We start from the raw sequence: 21,317 nt of genomic DNA on the forward strand, positions 1-21,317 counted from the left end.
AGTTTTCCAAATCTCTTGGCATAACCAAGTGAGTGCTTTCAGCATGGCATCTGTTTGTTGAAACATCTTAATAGGCTCCAGCAAATCCTGGAGCCTTGTCCTTCACCAATTCCTTCAGTGCAGCTTCAACTTCTTCCTTTAAAACCATTGGTTCTTGATCATATGGCACCTCCTGAAATGGATGAAGACCTACCAGTTCTTTTTGGTACAGTGACTCTGTTGTATTCCTTTCATCTTCTTTTGATGTTTCCTGCATCGTTCAATATTTTGCCCATAGAATCTTTCAATATTGCCACTTGAGGCTTAAATTTTTTCCTCAGTTCTTTCAGCTTGAGAAATGCAAAGTGTGTTCTTCCCTTTTGGTTTTCTAACTTCAAGTCTTTGCACATTTCATTACAGTAATTGGCTTTGTCTGCTCAGCTCCTCTTTGAAATCTTCTTTTTGGCTCTTTTATCTTGTCATTTCTTTCATTGGCTTTAGCTTCTCTCCACTTAAGGGCAAGTTTCAGAGTCTCTTCTGTGATCCATTTTGGTCTTTCCTTCTTTTCTCATCTTTTTAATGACCTCTTCCTTTCTTCATGGATGATGTTCTTGATGTCATCCCACAATTCTTCTGATTTTCAATCATTGGTGCTCAATGCATCAAATCTATTCTTTAGATGGTCTCTAAATTCAGGAGGGATATATTCAAGATCATAATTTGGGTCTCATGGACTTGTTTTAACTGTCTGTAACTTCAAGTTGAACTTGCATATGAGCAGTTGATAGTCTGTTCCACCATCAGCTCCTGGCCCAGTTTTGGCTAAAGATATTGAGCTTTTCCATTGCCTCTTACCACAGATGTAGTCAATCTGATTCCTGTGTATTCCATCTGGTGAAGTCCATGTGTATAGCTGCCATTTGTGTTGTTGAAAAAGGTATTTGCGATGAATAAGTCATTTGTCTTGCAAAATTCTATCATGCAATTTCCTGAATCATTTATGTCACCAAGGCCAAATTTTCCAGCTACCAGTGATTCTTCTTTGTTTCCAACTTTTGCATTCCAGTCACCAGTGATAATTAACACATCCTGATTGCATGTTTAGTCAATTTCAGACTCCAGAAGCTGATAAAAATCCTCAATTTCCTCATCTTTGGCTTTGGTAATTGGTGCATAAATTTGAATAATAGTTGTATTAACTGGTCTTCCTTGAAGGTGTATGGATATTATCCTATTACTGACAGCATTGTACTTCAAGACAGATCTTGAAACATACTTTGTGATGATGAATGCCATGCCATTCCTCTTCAAATTGTCATTCCTGGCATAGTAGACCACATGGTAGTTTGATTCAAAATGGCCAAAACCAGCCCATTTCAGGTCACTAATCCCAATGATATCAATCTTTATGCACTCCATTTCATTTTTGACAACTTCTAATTTTCCTAGATTCATGCTTCATACATTCCATGTTCCAATTATTAATGGATGTTTGCAGCTCCTTCTCCTCAATTTGAATTGTGCCACATCAGCAAATGGAGGTCTTGAAAACTTTACCTTATCTGTATCATTAAGGCTGGTTCTACTCTGATGATGTAGCTCTTTCCTGGTCCTATTTTGACAGCCTTCTGATCTAAGTGGCTTATGCACTGTATCAGACAATGTTTCTAGACTACTCATAAAGTTGCACAGTAATGTATCAGACAGTGTTTGTCTGCTATTGATAAGATTTTCCCTGGCCAATTCTTTGAGAAGTGGATGGCCTCCTCCTTCTTACTAGTCTGTCTCAGTCTGTAAGTTGTTAAAATCTGTGCAGCATGTGCAGCCCTACCGGGCTTGAGACACTGGTGGCACAACCACAAGCCTCACAGCAACACGCCACCACAGTAGGACAAATTGACAGGCAAGTCTCCCTTAGCTGTTCAAAACCTCTACACGCTCTCCACCCTCCCCTTACATAGATCCCTGCCTCTTTCCCACTGCTTCAGAGGGACATGGCCTGAGTCCCTGGTCTTACCTGGCTCCCTACCTCTCCTTCCTTATTCTGTCCTGGTGCCCTCTACCCCCTGGCTTTTCCTCTGCTTTTTCTGGCTTTCCTGCTACTTGGGAGGGCCATGGCCTGGGTCTTTGGCCTTATCTGGATCCCTGCCTCTGCTTCCTCTCTCTGCCCTCCCCACCCCCTGCTTTCTCTCTGCTTTCACAACGCTTGGGAGGGCCATTGCCTGGGTCCCCAGCCTTACCTGGATCCCTGGCTCTGTTTCCTCACTCTGTCCCATCAAGGGTGAGTGTAGGTTAAATAGCAGCTATTATCATGGAGCTGATTTCCTTGTCATTCACCTTCCTGTCTCTAAACTATGATTCTTTGATGTAAGATGTTCTTGCCACAGTTCTTCTCTATATTTACAGAGGCTAAAATAGTTCCCTAACACATATAAGATGCTCAATCAATGTATTTGTTCATGATTTAAATAAACAAATAAATAACAAAACAGATTAATCATATTTTTAATGTAGTTTCACTTTATTTCAAAATGACTTCTAATTTTTGCTTCTTATTTCATTTTTGAGGCATATTATAATAAACGTGTGGAGGCAAAGGAGGCATTGCTATTCATTGTTCTCTCTTGTTCCCTGATTATGCGTTAGGTCAGCTTCCTATTATACATTGTTAGGTCAAATGAGCATTATGTTGCTAAATATGAAACATTTAATAAGTAGAAGGGTCTCTAGTTTTGTTCTCTCAACTCCATAACTTCCTCAAATTAATTGATCATATATTAGAACTATCTGCATCTTGATTCATGGACCAAAGGAATAGTAGAGCACACAGTGGAAGAGCAACAGATGTCCTGTTCTCTTGTGGCTTAGGGTACTGAGGACAACCTTAGCATGTTCATCTTTTCAGATTCACCCCGTCAACACCAATCTGAGGGAACACTGCTTCATGGTCATGAAGGATCATGCCATACCTAGGAGCTACCTCATTCTCTCCTCGTGAACTCTAAGCATGTCTTAGTCTAACTCTGTTACAACCCTTTAAACATGAGACATCATATTTAGTTGTGACCCTGGCTAGGGGTTTGTCCAGAACAGCAAAGCAGTGAGTGTTTCTGAAGCAATATTTTCACTGGTCTAAGGTTATAAAATGCATAAGGCATTAAAAAGACTCATTCCCTATTTCAGCTTGATCCTAAATACGTGGTTAATGAATTCAAACTAACACATGGAAATATAATAAACTTGAAAATAACAGTGTTATCGAAGCAACTCCATAAACTACCTAGTTTGAGAAAATTATGCGAATGGCATTTCCTAAGAATTTAAGCTTCTGTTGGAGTTCAGGATAGATCCCAGAAGAAAATTATCTGAATACTAAGTAACGTCTGGTTGTTGAAAAAGAGAGTACTGGGAAAAGAGATGTGTAGAAGGTAGATAGGTGACCCCTCAAAATACTGAAACAGATATTGACTCCCTCACCCAAGAGAAGAATTCAAAGCTGACACCCAAAGGCCAGCTTCATGTATAACTTTCCATACCCTATCTGTAAAGGATAAAGGTATTGAGCAAGCCACATTCAAATAGAACAGCTCCAGAGAGAGTTTTAACCTTAAGGTGACTCAAGATGTGTACCCATATCTGCTTACCACCCAGAGCTGATGGATTTCATCATAGCATCTGCAGGGAACTTGACTTTAGCAATAATAAGAGCATCAGCAAAGAGCCAGTTGAAAACAATTGACGTAATGTTCCTCACCTTCTCTAGTTTTGTTCTCAGTGTCTAGAAAGCTGTGTGTGTGTGTCTGTGTGTAGCAGAAGCAACTATAGAAAAACTCTAAGGTCACTTAGGAAATCAGATCTTTTATCTTGTTTCTATCTCATGTATACCTACAATTTAAAAAAAAAAAAAAGTAGTAAACCTTAATTGCTTTAAGATTTAAATATAATACAGGCACAGATAGTATATTAGTCAGTACTATGTGCCCAGAACCTAGCACAGAGCCTGACTTACCAAAAACAACAAAACCCAAACCCACTGCCTTTGAGTTAATTCAAGTTTTTAGTAACACTGCAGAACAGAGTAGAACTGTCCCATAGGGTTTCCAAGGCTATAAATCTTTATGGAAGCAGAATACCTCATCTTTCTCCTGTGGAGCAGCTGGTGGGTTCAAACTGCCAACCTTTTGGTTAGCAGCTGAAAGCTTCAACCGTTGCACCATGAGAGTTCCTTAATGTGTTAGACTGGGTTCTCTAGAGAAACAAAACCAGTAAAGCTTATATATATATATAGAGAGAGAGAGAGAGAGAGAGAATTTTATCTTAGGGAAATGGCTCACACACTTATAGAAGCTGGCAAGTCTAAAGTTCCTGGATCAAACGTGAAGCTGGAGGCTTTTCCTGACTCTTGCAGCTTCAGGGGTTGAGGAGCCCAAGGCTGGCAGGCAGTACAACGGCTGTTGACTCCAACGAATGATGAATCCAAGATCACCAGGCTGAGTGGTGAATTGTTCACTCACGGACAGCTGTAAGCAACACAACAGAATCCCGATCCACAGAAGAATGTCTCCTCTCCCAGGATATCCACAGATATACTGGAAGCAGGTCACACCCCTAGGGAAACTCCCTTTCAACAGATTGGCCGCTCAAAACATAATCATCTGATCCCATCAAGGGAACAACCACACCACAACAGCTCAAACCACACAGAATTGCAGTCCAGCCAAGTTGACACACAACTTCAATTATCACACTTAATAATACTGAACAATTAATAATATATTATTATTTAATATTTCTTATATATAATATATATTAAATAGAGAGCCCATCTAAAATGTATGTGTGTATATATATATATATATATATACATACATATTATATGTACATAATAAAAAGTCCTTGAAATCCTAAGAATTTAACAGCTGAATGTGTAGAATCAGATGAGGATCCTGAGCATCATCTAACCACCCTAGTTTGCAGATGAAAAAACTTAGGCCCATAACAGTAACAGTTTTACTGAACCAAAGAGAAAAATTTAATGACAGAATGATTACTAGAACACTTTGTCACCTTCAATTCCACAATTATATTTACTGAGCATACAATCCATAACAGCTGGGTGACTTGTTGTTGTTATTAGTTGCCGTTGAGTCAATTCTGACTCATGGCAACCTCATGTGTGCAGAGTACACTGCTCCATAGAGTTTTCAGCATTGTTACCTTTCAGAAGCAGATCACTGGGCCTGTCTTCCAAAGGTCTCTGGGGGAGGTTGAACAACAAATCTTTTGGCTAGAAGTTGAGCACTTCACCCAAGGACTCCACAGGCAAGGTGTTAAAAGTGTTTAATCTCACACAAACCATGAGAATGGTATTATTTTTATCATTCTTTTTCAGATGAGGATACTGACGCTAAAATGTTTGCCTAAGGTTGCAAAGCTAACACTTAAGTCAGGCAAATTTAGAATCCTCATAATCCATTTCACTGCCGACAAGGTTAATCACTCTGCAGTACTACCTCCCCATAATTGTGCCAGCACTATAAGAATATTAAGATGAATTAAATATGATCCTTGTCCTGAAAGAAATAATCTCGTGAGGAGCACTAGACAAAAATCTTAACTCTCAGTAGCATAACAATGAAAATAGTGATTCTGACAAATATTGTAGATTTACTGAAGTGTGACATAGTATTTCCTCTATTGCTGTTTATCTAGTACCCCCCAAGACAGTTACAATCTAGATCATTTAAGATGACAAGTATATAATCAACCATAAATGGGGGGAAAAAAAAAAAAAACCTCACTGCCATCAAGTCAGATCTGACTCATAGTGACCCGTCCTTGGTTTCCAAGGCAGGATAACTACAGAAGTAGATTGCCCAACCTTCCTTCCGAGGAGTGGTTGGTGGGTTTGAATCTCCAGCCTTCTGGTTAGCAGTCAAATGCCTGAGGCACTATGCCACCAGAGCTCCTTAATAAAAGAAAAGAATGCCAATTATTGGTTACTATCTATTTTTCCTTACATTTAAAGATATTTAAAGCAATATTAAAAGTGGAATTTACTGCTAACTCCAAGAAGAGATGACTACACAAAACTTCCTTAGCCTGGTTATTGATTTAAAACACAATGGAAGATCTGTGAGATCTTGTATTGAAATATACACAGGTGTGGGACAAACAGTTTTGCTGAAATCAGAAAGTGACACTTTCTTTTTAGCCATTCTATTTTACTGTGAACCTTCTATTTTGTTAATAAAATGAGGGGCAACAAGTCTGAAAAATGGATGATTTAAACTACAATAGATGGACAGGTGGCTTAGTTCCCAAGTGTCTGAGGCTGGGTTGTCTAGAGTAGCAAAACCAGTGAAATATCTCTATCTCTATCTCTATCTCTATATCTGTCTATCAAGAGAGAAAGAGGGAAATTTATTTCAGAGAAATGGCTCACACAGTTATAGAGGCTGGCAAGTCCCAAGTTTGTGGGTCAAATGTCAAGCTGGAGGCTTCTCCTCACTCATGCAGCTGCAGGGGCTGATGAACCCAAGATCAGCAGGCAGTATAGCAAGCTGCTGGCTTTGGCAGATGATGAATCCAGGATTAAGAGGTAAAATGGTAGCTTGGTGGCTCACAGGCTGTGGAGGCAACAATCTCAAGTTTGGCAGGCAATACAATAAGCCACTAGTTCAGCTCCAAGAACTGGAGATGATGATAAGCTAGATGCAAGACCCAACAGAAAGCTAGAAAATGTCCCCAGAACTTCCATGTATATATTGGAACCAGGCTACACCCCTGAGGAAACCCCTTCTCAACTGGCTGGCTACTTATAGAATATCTCATCATGGAAGTGATTACATGACATCAGATTTCATCATAGGGGATGACTCCATCACAACTGCTTAAACAACTTAGAATCATGGTCCAGACAACTTGACACACAACCTTAACTATCACACCAAGTCAGAAGACTCAGGAAATCACTATGGAATGTAGGTATTGAGTTTCTGGATGGAGCAAGTTAGGACTGCTCTCTCCTCACCCATAGAAAAGTCCAGAAGCTGGCTACTTAGAGACTAGATGATTGGGCAAACACCTGACTGTGGTCTTGCCAGTATCAGCTGGAAATTCACCATTTCTTCTGTCCAGTAAGGATACTATCTTCTAATTGTTGTTATTGTTGTTAGCTGATGACAAGTTGGCTCCTGATCCCATGTTTTATGGAGGAGAACTTCTCCATTGGGTTTTCTTCACTGTAATCTTTATGAAAGCAGATTGCCAGGCCTTTTCTTCCAAGGAGATGTTGAATGGATTTGAACCAGTTAGCATACAATTGCAAACCACTGTGCCACCCAGGCTCCTGTCTTCAACTTTGGAGCACTGATTTCAACTGTTGAGCAAACCCATCAATTACTACATGAACGTCCATTTTCATCTGATTGGGCATATATTTTATTAGAAGGAGGGAACTGTTAAGATAACATCAGTGAAAGCAAGAGGACAAAGTTGAATAGAATGACAATTGCTTAAGTTCCAGAAGTTCTTGCCTTCTCCCCTAGCTCTACTACCTGCCAGTCATAGGGCTTGGGCTAAGTCAATGGCAGTTTGGAGTAGATTTCCACATATAGGTAATACAGGGAGAAATGACACATCTTTATAATTAACAAAAGAAGTAACATAGAAAATAAGAAAGATATCGGAGAATGTAAAGTCTCATGCAACGTTAAGAGTTTTAAAAATTTGCCTTGAGGATCCTAGAATTTGACATGAAATCAACATGTCCCTGGTCCTGTATGCATTTCTAAAGACTTTTATGGTCTAATTCCATTATACACAGTTCAGGGGTGACATGAGTTTCCAAATCCAGAGACTGCTCTCTCACTGCAGCTACAGAATAAACTTCAGACTCCTTCCCATAGTATGCAACATCTTCCTTGATCTGTATTCAGCATCTTTTCCCACCTCTATCCCTGTGTGTGCACTCCTTTTGCATGTACTACTTATGAAAGAAGTAAGACATGCTGATTTAACTTGAGCTCAGCAGTCCACGGGCAAGTTACCTACCTGGTCTTGTTTCAATATTCTCAGCAATAAAATGGGATGGATAATACCACCTATCATCAAGTAAAACACAACAATACCCAAGCACATAGTAATTGCTCAATAAATGCTTGCTACAATCCTTATTATCATTACTCATTGTCCACACACCAACTAAACAGCCCTGGTGTGCAGTGCCTAAGACATCTGATTGCTAACCAGAAAGCTGGCAGTTCAAACCCACTAGCTGCTCTGCAGAAGGAAGATGGGGCAATCTACTTCCATAAGGATGTACCACCACAGAAACCCAATGCGGATTGCCATGAGTTGGAATACTTGATGACAGTGAGTTTTTTTTTTTTACACTCCAACTACCCTGAACTACTCTGTTCCCTGAACATAAGTGGTTCTTTCTAACTTCTTATCTTTGTTCACAACACATTGTTCACCTTGATTTAGCTACTCTACATTTACCTATCAAAATCCTACCCATTCTCCAAAGGCCAATTAAAATACTACATCTTTCATGAAGTCTTTCTGGATATCCTAACAGATAATGAGCATTTCTTCCTCAGAGCATCCAAACCATTCCTTGGGGGCCTCTCTTATAATTAATTGCACTTTGCCTTGTTAAAATTATGTATACCTGTCTTTTCTTCCCTAATAAGTTGTGAGTTCCACCTGGCTCACTGCCACCCCCAGGGCAAAGTTCATATCTCATTCATCTTTATATCCTTCTGGCATTTAGAAGAGTGACTTTCTTATAAGAGCTTCTCAGAAAACATTTGATGAATGCATGAATAATGTGCTCAAAGCTTTAGCAGTTGATTTATTTTTCCAGCCATTCTTTACTTTGGGCAATGAAGATATTTGATAAATAACATCTACTATGTTTTTAATATTTAAATGTAACTTATGTTTACTGAATTATTTTACTTAATTGCACTGAATGTGAAATACTTTTGTAGTTTAAAAGAGATGCCTAATAATAATATGCCTTTTCTACTCTATTTCTTTGATGATAAAATGTCATTAAATGCAACATGCACCATTGATTTACTGCTTTTCAAGAAAAACTTGCATGTTAAATGTACCAATAAATAGCAAGAAGCATCCCAATTTCAGAAATGTAAAATGGGCATCAGAATCTGGGTTGCTGTCTCCCAACACAGCCCCTGCCTCCATGCCCCAAGATACACACACATCAAAATATGGAGAGAATGAGTAGTTCCTGGCTACCCCTAGGGCAGAAGTCATTCTCCCATGTCCATTGTTTCAAACTCTTTTTCTATTTGATTGGATTCTTTAGTTCTGCTCTGGAATGTTTAACACCTCTCTCCTTTTATCCAGAATCACCTCCATCTTTTGGTTCAGACTCAAGAGATTCAGACATCAAGATTTATAGCATGAAAGCTTGCAACTGGTCTCCCTACTTACAGTCTCCCTAACCTAATTGTGTAGTTTAATCTTGTAATACCCCCATAACCAACTTTATTAAATTGAAACTTCTTAGCGTTGCACTCAGAACCTTCCCTTATCTGATTCATGCCTAAATTTCCAATCTTAACTTTTAATTTAAACAAATTAACTAACTGCACCAAGACACCTAGTATTTTCTTAGCTCTGTATTTCTGTTTACACTAGTACAACCATTAAAACATCTTCAGTGTTTGTATTAATTGAAATTTCATCCACTGTTAAGAGCTTAGTTCAAATGCCACCTTCTCTGTGAAGTGTCTCCTGATGACAGCAGTTGGTATGTCTCATTACTGCTACTAAAGTTCTTAATATATATTATTTGCCCCAATCACACAGCCTTGGATACATCACCATATATCACAGATCCTTTTATTTGCATGACCATTCTCCTATTAGGGCAGAAACCCCTTTTACATATATTAGTACCCCTCAAAGATGTAAACAATGTCTTGGTTTAGCAAAAAATAGGTTAATATATATCAAATAAACAAGATTTTGGAGATTATTTGTTTGATAGGATGTCACATGGAGGTTTCTGAAGTAATATGGAGGAGCTCAGAACAGATAAAAATGACTAGCATAAAGACTATATCAAGCTATTTCACATGCTGATGGAATAAGACACTCATAAGCTTAGAAGAGCAATGCTGGACGTTTTTAGGGGCATGTACTAGGAGATACAATAGCCATTGTCCTTGACAAATTCCTTTTGTTTGTTGTTGTTGTTGTTGTTATGTGCCATCGAGTCAAACCCGACTCATAGCGACCCCTCCTTGGGTTTCCGAGGCAGTATCACTACGGAAGTAGGATTGCAAAGTGGTAATGATAAAATGTCTAATATTCCTGAGTTAAGGAGGGGAAAAAACTAGAATGTATGCATTCAATTAATATATCTGCGTTTTAGGTTAGCAGTGTCAGAAAAAGATGTCATTACCCACTGAACCAGTAAGAAGGAAAAAAGCATTTTATATCTTTTTCTGCTGGGGGTACGACTTCAGCCAATAAGCTCCATAAGCTGGAGAAGTTCAGCACCACCCTTCTTCATAACACTGGAGAAGAATAAATATGAAGTATGTGTAAGAGACACATCTGGAGAGAGACAGTAATTACTGCCCAGGACTGATTAAAATTCTTACTATGATGTCAATGAAGTACTCTGATCATGGCTAAGCAACAAAATGAAAACATAACAACTGCTTACCAGAACACCTGTGGAGAGAGGAACAAAGACAGCAAAATGTATCACTGGCTTTTAGCTACAAGCTAAGAAAGTGAATGAAGAAAAAGCCAGATTGTATCGATCTGTCCCTCATATCTATCTGTAATATTCAACTCCATAATCAGTGTGTGGAATGTACTTTCACTCACTAGTAAGCAATTTGTGAATATCCCCCAGTCTTTCATATGCTGCTGTATTTCTTCTCCTGAAGTAATAACTATCCTAAGGGCAGAATAAGGTGGTGCCATATATTTTGCCTTACTCGTAACACCTGGCAAAAAATTCTGGATGCAGTACACACCAATGCATAACCAAATAGAGACTAATTTCTTCCCTCTTCATTTGGAAAACAGAAATCAAGGTTTTACCCCTAGCACTTGTTGTTGTTGTTGTTGTTGTTTGCCGTCAAGTCAAACCCGACTCATAGCGACCCCTCCTTGGGTTTCCAAGGCAGTATCACTACGGAAGTAGGATTGCCCAACCTTCCTTCCGAGGAGTGGCTGGTGGGTTTGAACCGCCAACCGTCTGGTTAGCAGGCAAGTGTCTTAGCCACTATGCTACCAGAGCTCCCACCCCTAGCACTAGTGGTCTCAAAATGGAGTTTGTTTTGTTTTGTTTTGTTTTTTGCTAGACTTCTGATTCTTATCTCCCCTTAGTTTACAGAATTTCAGTTTACCAGCTAACTTTTGCAACACATTTTAAAAATAAATAAATAAATGCTTTTAGAATATCCTTTCTAAAATGCAGGATAACATGAGAAATGCTGTTCACTACAATTTGCTTTGTTTCTCAATTACAGCTAACTGATAATTTTATGATATTTACACCTTTGGAATTTTTCAAAGGGTAAAATTTTAAAAAGAGTTCACAAGTGGACATCATTACAGATTTTTCACTCCTCACTGTATACCTCACTTGTTGTTTGCTATTCTTTGCTTAATAGTTTAGTGTTTGGAACATGGTTCATTTTCCAAAGCAACTAGAAAACCAGTACCACATAACCACCTAACCCAGTGAACTCCCCAGAAGAAATTGTGCAGCTGTGGGATGCTGGGAGTATTTAGGGACACCAAAACCAAACTCACTGCTGTGGAGTCGGATCCAACTCATAGTGACCCCTCCTGGGGTTTCCGAGGCAGTATCACTACGGAAGTAGATTGTCCAATCTTCCTTCTGAGGAGTGGCTGGTGGGTTTGAACTGCCAGCCTTTTGGTTAGCAGTCAAATGCCTTAAGCACTATAACACCAGAGCTCCCATTCAGGGACACAGTAACCAAGAAAACAAACCCACGGCCACTGAGTGGATTCCAACTCACAGTGACCCCTATTGGATTTCCAAGGCTAGTGGGTTTGAACCACCAACCTTCTTGTTAGCAGTCCAATGCCTCTGGCACTGCAGCAGCAGAGCTCCTCAGGGACACACTGTTGTTGTTGTGTTGTTATGTGCCATCAAGTCGGACTCGACTCATAGCGACCCCTCCTTGGGTTGCCGAGGCAGTATCACTATGGAAGTAGATTGCCCAACCTTCCAGGGACACACTAGGAGGTAAAATAGCTTTTGTCATTTTTCAAATGAACTACCTTGGCTTAGTCAAAATTTCTCTTTTTCTCCAATTTTAAATGTGATTTCCTTTAAACCAGGAATCATGTAGTAGGATCTTTGGACTGCATGGGACTTTGAAGATCATCTAGTCCTTGATCAGCAAACCCTGAGGCCCTTCCTGTCCTTCTCCCAGTTAGTAGTGCTTAATGATTTACTTGTTTTCTTGTGCCCCTGAAGGACTGACCAAGTGCAGAGGGAAATACAATTCTCTGGTGTTTTGCTTTTAAATACTGGCAGTCTGTTAGCTTCATTTAGTTTTATAATAGTCTTTCTTCTTTCTCTTTTTTTCTTCCCTTTTTCTTTCTTTCTTTTGTTTTGTTTTGATAACTTGTTTGCAAAAATTTAACAAGATTTGCAAAGAAAACACCAAACTGTCATGCAAGCCAGGTTTGCAAAAAAGTAGGGCAGGCTGAGAGGAAATCAGGGAACTTCCCACAAGAAACTACACTTGTATTAATTTATTTATTTTCATTCTTTTTTGAGGATTGGTAATTAAATTCTGCTAAGAATAACCAAGTCACAATGGGCTTTGCAATGGAAAGGAAAAGAAGATAGGCATTTAACCAAAACGCCAGCTTTATAGATTGAATAAAACTCCCCAAATTCTGGCAGTTTCATCCATAGCTTTTAAAAGCCTGTTTTGTTTTGTTCCTTAACGAAGCTAACTCCATAAACTGCATATTGCCTCTTATGTACTCCTGGTAGATGAAATTGTTATTGTTATGTGCCATCAAGTCAGCCCTGACTCATAGCAACCCCTCCTTGGGTTTCAGAAGCGGTATCACTATGGAAGTAGATTGCTGAACCCTCCTTCCGAGGAGTGGCTGGTGGGTTTGAACTGCCAGCCTTCTGGTTAGCAGTCAAGTGCCTTAGGAGCTCCTGGTAGATGAAAAGCCATCATGAAATTTGAATGGGGGAACCTTAAAAGTCACCCAATATATTTATATCAATTTATTGTTTCAGAAAATTTGACACAATGAGGTAAAGGGATTTGCCTGGAGACACACAGATCATTGGGAACAGCTCTGCGATCAGGCACAGACCTTCCACTTCTTAGGCTTCTCACCAAATCACATGACCTTCTACTGGGAGCTCATCAAGAGAACCCACTTTACCGCCCTCTCACCTTTCCTCATAAATCCACCCTCCCAAACCAGTCATTTGTAGGCTGCTGCAAGTAGGGTTTAAGATTTCAACATGGCATAAAATAACAGATACCTTTTCAATAAAATATAAAATAATCCATTCATTTGTTCATAATGGTATCAAAAGTTGCAGCTCGCTAGCCTTACTATTTTTCTATTCTTCATAGTAAAAACAATTCATTGCCACTATTTTCTGATTTAAAACCAAATTTTCATATCTATTTCTGCTTTTGCTCTTTTCCTACTCTTTTTCCTGTGCTACAGATTCTATTGCTAAAATTTCTGAAGTCTGACATGGGAATCGTTTAGTACTCAAATCTGCTGCCTACTGTCTGTCATCTGTCTGTCAATTCAAAAATGAATATGTAGGAATGTATTTCGCAGCCTTGGCAGCACAATTTTTTTTTTCCCACAGACTCTGATTGATTTTACATTTTACCAAATTGCTAGAAATCAACTCTGAACCCCCCTCCAAAAAAAATAAAAAGCACGTCAATACTAAAACACAGGAAAGCAAAAAATAAAATAAATAAATAGGTTTCATTCCTGCAGGTACCTGGAAAAGATGTGAAAAAAAAAAAAAAAAAAAAACACTAAATGAAATACTGATTTTCTTTTTGCCTGCTTTTTCTTTGTTTTTAAAATTAAATAAACCTAAAATGCTCTTCTGCTGTTGGTTATTTGGTGCTATGGATTGAATTGTGTCTTCCAAAAGTATGTGTTATAGTAATTCCCCCTATAGCTGTGGATATAATCCCATTTGAGAATAGGATTTCCTCTGTTGTGTTAATGAGGTCATATCATTGTGTCTTAAACCAGGCATTTTTTGAGATATTGGCATATTAGGTACAGAGACAAGCAAGTGAGATAGATACCATGTGAAGATCTCAAAGAAATGCCAAGAAGAACCAGAGAATTCTCAAGAATTTTCTCAAAGAGTTGTCAGAGAGAGCCTTGCCCTACAGCTGGTGCCCTTAATTGGATTTCTAGCCTCTAAGGCTGTGAAAAAATAAATTTCTGTTTGTTAAAGCCACCAACTTATGGTATTTTTATTGCAGCAACACTAGGAAGTCAAGAAATTTGGGTTGGGAACAGGGATTAGAAAGGAGATAGAATATAGATTCAGTCACGACTGCTGGACTTTCATTAGAAAAGAAAATAAATGTACCAAAGCAATACAAATCCATTGTACAAAATGTACATAATTAATTAACATGCCCTTTGTTCATGAGAAACCAGTTACCATAAAGTCAATTCTGACTCATGGTGACCCATGTGTTTCAGAGTAGAACTGTGCTCCACAGGGTTTTTGATTATTTAAGGAGATGACTAAACTGTCTCTCTTCAGATGTCCAAACAAGAAAAAAACTTGATTATATCTTTTTATAACTGCTTTAAGTCGCACTTTCTTGGAAGGAAAGACCAGTCAACTTTGGCATGGGCTATCAAGACAGTTTGTGGATTGTCTTTTTCTAAAGCTTTTCAAGATTAGGCAAGACATCTAGGGTAAAGTGTTGGATGAAATCCAGTGACTGCACATAAAGACTGAGCACCCTTCTAGCCCTAGTAAGTCAGGCAAAGAATCAAGTACACGAAGAAAAGAAAATATATCCCATCTGTCACTTTGTCATACTCCAGTGGCTTCCATGTTACTATGATGCTGGAAGCTTTGCCACTGGTATCTCAAGAACCAGCAGGGTCACCCATGGGGACTGATTTCAATGGAGCTTCTAGACTAACACAGACTAGTAAGAAAGGCCTAAGTGTAAACATCTGAAAATGAGCCACTGAAACCCTATGGATAACAATGGCATATTTCCCAAATAGTGCTGCACGATGAGAGCCCCCTAGGTTGGAAAACACTCAGAATACACAGTGGCTTCAACAATGGCCTTGAACACACCAGTGATCATGAAGATGTTTCAGGACTGGGCAACATTTCATTCTGTTGTAATGGGGTTGCCATGAGTGGAATTTGACTTGACAGAAATGAACAACAACTCAAGAAAAAAAAAAAAAAAGGAGGTGAAAAGGAAATTGCTTTAGTTTTCCTCCAAGCCTTTGCAAAAGAGACCACACAGTATCACACAGTATTCATAGATAAGAACTGCAAGACATCATCAAACATCATCAAATTGTGGGGTCACAGTTCCTGCCAGAGGAACTTAATTGTCTCTGACTCACTTTTAATCAGTGGATGTGGTGACAATAGCTGATGTTGCTTAACAACATTTAGTCTTGGTGTTAAATATAGAAAATTTACAAAAAGATTCTTATCTACAGAGGAATGGAAAACATTGTTATATGGTGATGAAAGAAGCAGAGAGAGGAAGGTGGGAAATATCCTGTTGCCCTTTCCTGCCACTTTTTTCATCTGTGCACGAAGCTCCCACTGGCTTCAAAGGAAGATTGGTGCCTAGATGAAATAGCTAAGTGTGTGGTGGGGACTGAAAGCAAGCTTATGATGAATAACATTACCAAAAGAAAAATTATCTGTTGCCTAACAGTGCTGGTGGAAAATGGCAGACTATTCAAAACTGAAAACAAGATAACTAAAATACTGAACAAGGTGCAAAGAGAATCATTTCTGAACACTGTAACCTTTTTAATACAAAAGAATAAAAACAGCAAATCACAAGAAAGAGCTTTTCTTAAAAAATACCAACTTTTAAGGGGAGGGATAACTCAGAAAAGGAGGGTGAGAATGGTTGCATATCTCATGGAATGCAATCAATGTCACTGAATTGTACATGCAGAAATAGTTGAATTGGCATATACTTTGCTGTGTATATTCTCAACAACTACAACAACAACAAAATATATACATCAGTTTTATGACTTCTATGTAATTTTCAGACTAGCTTATACATTGTTTTTGTTGTTGTTATGTGCTGTCGAGTCGGACCCAACTCATAGCGACCCCTCCTTGGGTTTCTGAGGCGGTATCACTACGGAAGTAGATTGCCCTATCTTTCTTCCAAGGAGTGGCTCGTGGGTTTGAACTGCCAGCCTTCTGGTGAGCAGTCAAGTAAGTGCCTTAGGCACTATGCTACCAGAGTTTATACATTAATTGGTTCTTATTAGTGTAGTTGAAGATAGAAATAAATATTGGTGGCTTAAGTTTTCATGACAATACTATAAGATACAAGTCACCTCTAAAAAGAGATGGAAAAAAATTAAAGGCTTAAGATATACACATCAAAAATATCTAAAGACTTCTCACATCGGGGTATTGTATAAACCACCATTGGCATTAGTTTTTATTTGAGATTTGTGTCTATAAGGGTAATTGTAGGTATAATCTGACACATCAGAGCAGCCAGCATGAATCCAAATTTTGAGAAAATATTGTCCTGTGACATAATTATATCTTGCAAGCATCCTTTATTAAACCATATTTTTATTGTTTTCCTTAGAAAATACTTTTTTTTTCACTTATTTTATATACAGAAAAACTTGAGTTGATATGGTATGAACTAATTTTTTTCCCAGAGAGAATCTAGGAAAATTCAATTCAACACAATAACATTTAGCAAAAGCCAATCACCTGTGTTGCTCTATGCTAGAGGAAAGCGATGTTCAGGTTAGTTAGGCCTAATCTCTACCCTGCATGATCGTAAAACAAACATTTCCTACTCATAGCAAACCCCAGTGGGTTTCCAAGGCAATAAAATCTTTACAGAAGTAGATTGCCCAGTCCTCTTTCTGTAGAGTGGCTGGTGGGTTTGAACCACCAACTTTCTGGTTAGCAGTCAAATGCCTTAGGCACTACACCACTGGAGCTCCTTAAAACAAACAAAGTTGTTGTCAGTTCCAACTCATGATGTCCTCCTCTGTGTCAGAGTAGAGTTGAGCTCCACAGGGTTTTCCGCGACTGATCTTTCAGAAGTGTATCAAAAAGCCTTTTTTCTGAAGTGCCCTGGGTGGTTTTGAGCCAACAACCTTCAGGTTAATGGCCAAATTCTTAACCATTTCTACCACCCGGCGGCTCCTGCATGAGCCTACAGCCTAATAAAAGAGATTAGTATGCCCAACTATATAGACCATAAAAAGAGAAATTAATTTTTTCTTGGGATGGGGGCAAGGGTTGCCTCTGAAGGAGTTAAAACAAGTTTAAAGAAGCAGGTGGGCCAAGAGTAGATATCACATGTGCATGAGAGTATAATGAGAGTCATCAAGAGGGAAAAGCACAGAGAGAACTAATCAGAGACCAGTGATGATGCCAGTGTGCCAGGACTGTGGGTAGCTTAGTAAGAGTAAACTACTAGGAACCAAATTGGAGCTGAATAAGGGAGAGTCCTTGTCTACTATGCAAACCACTTTGGACTTGATTCAACAATCAAAGGGGAATTACCAAGTTTTTGAGTAAAGGCTTAAATTGACCAAATGGGAATTTTAGGAAAATTAACTTGCCTAATCCATTGAAGAGAGATTTTTCTCTTCTGGAGAGATTATCTCACTAGAGAGAGCTGATGACCAGTTCAACTAATGCTATACTCTGAGAAATAAGCAATGAAAGCTTGAATTAGAGCAGTGTCAGTGGGGGACAAGAGAAGAGGTTAAAAACAGGAAATACTGCAGAGGGATAAGAAAAGAACTTAGTGACTCTAAGATGGAAGGGGCAATGAGACAGAAACTTGAGGACTCAGAAACAGCCTATGGCACAGGGTGGATACCATGAACAGTGAGTGATGGGAGAGAACCTAAAGAGTTTGCTCTGTTGTCTGACCCTAATTTCATTGTTACCTCTGCAGTCAAAACCCAGCAAACAATGCTTAACCTGACTTTCAAAAAGTAAATCACAAATGCCATCCCACATTGAGAAATTTTATCTCCTTTTTATTTCCACATTAGAAACCATTTGCAACGGAAGGTAAACAAATATCAATATTCTGCAGCTTTCCAAAAATAATTCCAAAATTCACACCAATACACTCATTGCACTTGACTAGATACTGAGTCTCTAATTATCTTTTCAGACCAACCTCCTGTTAGGGCATCTGATATGAGCGTCAAAATGCTGTAATGAAATTTATGTTTCACTTACTTCCTCCTCCTATCTCAGGCAATCCTTGATGGTTACCATGAAGTCATACTCTACCACCGAATACCACTGAAACTTACCAAAAGGAGAAGTACACGGACATTGATGGGCATGCAACTGGAGGTTGGTCTTTAAGTATCTTTTAAAAGTAGCAGTTTCAATCATTTAACTTAATAAAATAATATTAAATTAAGTTAAAGAGAAAACAGAATCAATTAAGTACTATGGATAGTTCCTTGGGTGGAGAAAATAGTGTAGGCAGCATGAAAACCAGCACTGCCTCCAGGTAGCCAGAAATGTTTAGACAAAGATACTGATCTTATCCTACCAATAAAGTTTTGCATATATAGTTTACATAACCACAAGCTTTTTTTTTTTTTAATCTCTGATTCTAAGCATTTGTAAAAACATCAGCACAGAACCTGAATGATTGTTTTCCAGCTCTACAAGGACTAACTGTGAAGAAGAGCAGAGCCTTGGGAGCTCAAAAACCAAAAAAAGAGACTTCCAGTAAGATGGCAGAATAGGGAGAAAGACTGCACAGACCCTCTTCAACAAAGAAAAGGGGAACTAATTAACACAGACACAGAAGATAATTCTGGACCCCTGAGCCTTGAAGGGAAGGATATAGAAGTGGACTAAACCCCAACTAGCAGAAGAATTTGCGTGAACATACCAAAAAAGGAGACATACAGAACTGCAGTCTGGCAACGACCCTGAGCAAGCCTGACAGCATGGCACAGACAGCTTGGAGAGTACTGACGGGTGGTAGGACCTAAGAATTAACCTAAAAATCTTCCTTGCTAGCCAGGAACTGCATGGAGGACTGCTCTGGTGGCTGGGGAAAATAAGGTGAAGCAGAGGTGAAGAGAAAGGCCGGCTAAGCTGTGGACTTTTGTGTGTCCAGAGGGTGTCACCATTCTGAATGGTGGTTTGACCATTTTGGATATTTAAAGGGACAGCGCTCTCTGAGATTCCAGGGGCTTAAGAACAGGTTCTGCTTGCCAGTAACCCCCAGGACACTCCAGACCAGGACGGCTGAAAAGGTGTGATATTCTTGTTACTTTTATACCCCACACCCCTTTGTGAATGGAGCTGGGGCCATCCCTCACTCCCACCAACCTTCTGGGCCTGCAGGAACTCCAATCCAGTCTGTGTGCTCAGGCAGAAACTGGGTGCCCTGCCCCACCCTCCCCTGAGTTTTTTCTTTTCCCTCTTTTTTTCTGATTTGTAATTTGCTTGTTTTTGTCTGTTTTTAAACGACTCCTTGGAAAGAAGATGGGGAAATCTACTTCCATTGTGATACTGCCTCAGAAACCCAAGGAGGGGTCGCTGTGAGTCGGGTCCAACTCGATGGCACATAACAACAACAACAACAACATTATTATTAAAACATTTGTCCTTTTTACTATTATTCTTTATTCTTTCCCTCCCAGGTTCTAGTTTTCAGCTCTCTTTCTTTTCCTTGTTCATGGTTGCAAATTATTTTTTTTCCTTTTTTTCTTGTGGTTAATGCTGTTTATTGTTTTTCTTTTTCCATTTTTCCCATTATTTTCTTCATTATTACCCTTCTCCACCTTTTTTTTTTTTCTTATTGCCCTATCCCCAGATAATGCAGGTTTTCTTGTTTTATCTTCTTTTTTTCCCTTTTTTCTTTTTTTGGTTACTGTTCCTGTGTGATTACATGGTGTATCTTTTGTGCATGTCCTTTTAGTTTTTTGATGGTTATTCAGTTGTAATTTTTGTCTAATAGAGTGGGAGACAGCAACAGTCCCCATAAGACACAACTACACCCATGCCTCCTGCAACTAAACTTACTGACCGAGAGCCACCACCTCCTTCTCCATCAACGGGCCAACAATCAAAAACCACCAAGAAAAGGCTGAATCACCCTTGGCTGCTTTCATGAACAGTTAACAGAGATCTTAATACAACAACGCCATGATGTCTTGGAGACAACAGACCTTCACAGTCCACACAAAGAAGCAAGATAAAGTGGTAGAAACAAGGGAGCAGGATACAGATACAGAACACATCCCTGAGGAAGAAGCAGCATTGAAACTCTGTGATAAGGAATTCAAAAGAATTATATTTATGTATCTTCAAAGGCTTGAGAGACAGACCAAAGAAAACACAGAAAAAATCCTAGAAGAATTTTGGAAGAAAATACAAGAACAAAATGACAGAATAAATGAAAAATTAGAAATGATTCTAAATCTATAGATAGAAATACAGAATATTAATACTAAATTGTCAGAAATAGATAAAACATTGGAAGGGCAAAGGAAAAGAATTGATGCAATGGAAGACAGAATTAATGAGATTGAAGACAAATACCTGAATACTTCTTTGGAAAGGGATCAATCTGAAAACAAATTTTTAAAAAACGAAGAAAGCCTATGGTTCATGTGGGATACCATCAAAAGGAATAACCTACATGTCATTGGAATTCCAGAAAAGAAAAATAAAACCACTGAGAAAATTGTCCAAGATCTGTTGGAGGAGAACTTCCCTGATATGATGAAAGATGATAATATATCTATTCAGGAAGTCCAACAAACCCCAAACAGGATAGACCCCAAAAGAAAATCACCAAGACATATCATTATCAAACTCATCAAAACAAAAGACAAAGACAGAATCCTGAAAGCAGCACGGGAAAAACAAAAAGTTACTTACAAAGGACAGCCAGTAAGAATAAGCTCTGATTTCTAGTGGAACCCATGCAAGCGAGAAGGCAATGGGATGGTATATATAAAACCCTGAAAGAGAAAAATTTGCAACCAAGAATTATATACCCAGCAAAATTGTCCCTCAA

This window comes from Orycteropus afer, unplaced genomic scaffold (genome assembly GCF_000298275.1).
Source record: "Orycteropus afer afer isolate SDZICR_OR568_19922 unplaced genomic scaffold, OryAfe1.0 scaffold00084, whole genome shotgun sequence".
In the NCBI taxonomy this organism is placed as follows: Eukaryota; Metazoa; Chordata; class Mammalia; order Tubulidentata; family Orycteropodidae; genus Orycteropus; species Orycteropus afer.